Raw genomic sequence first — 269 nt, forward strand, 5'->3', positions numbered from 1 at the left:
AAAAAAAGGTGTTAAGTCACAAAATGCGGTAATAAATATTTCATTTTTGATTTTTTGTTAGGCTTTTGTGTTTTTAATTATGCTTAGAAGAGACTAGAGTTACTATGGGAGAGACCTCAAATATATGTCTTCACAAATATTAAGAAGAAAGGTTGAAAAATCAGAAACAAACCTGTCATCAGCACTAAGAGAATAATTGGGTGAAAGAACATCTGTGATAATATTTTTCTGCTGATTATCAATATTATATTCGTACCAGATTAAACAAA

Source organism: Lagopus leucura, unplaced genomic scaffold (genome assembly GCF_019238085.1).
Source record: "Lagopus leucura isolate 7727_CA_CO unplaced genomic scaffold, USGS_WTPT01 Super-Scaffold_1, whole genome shotgun sequence".
Lineage (NCBI taxonomy): Eukaryota > Metazoa > Chordata > Aves > Galliformes > Phasianidae > Lagopus > Lagopus leucura.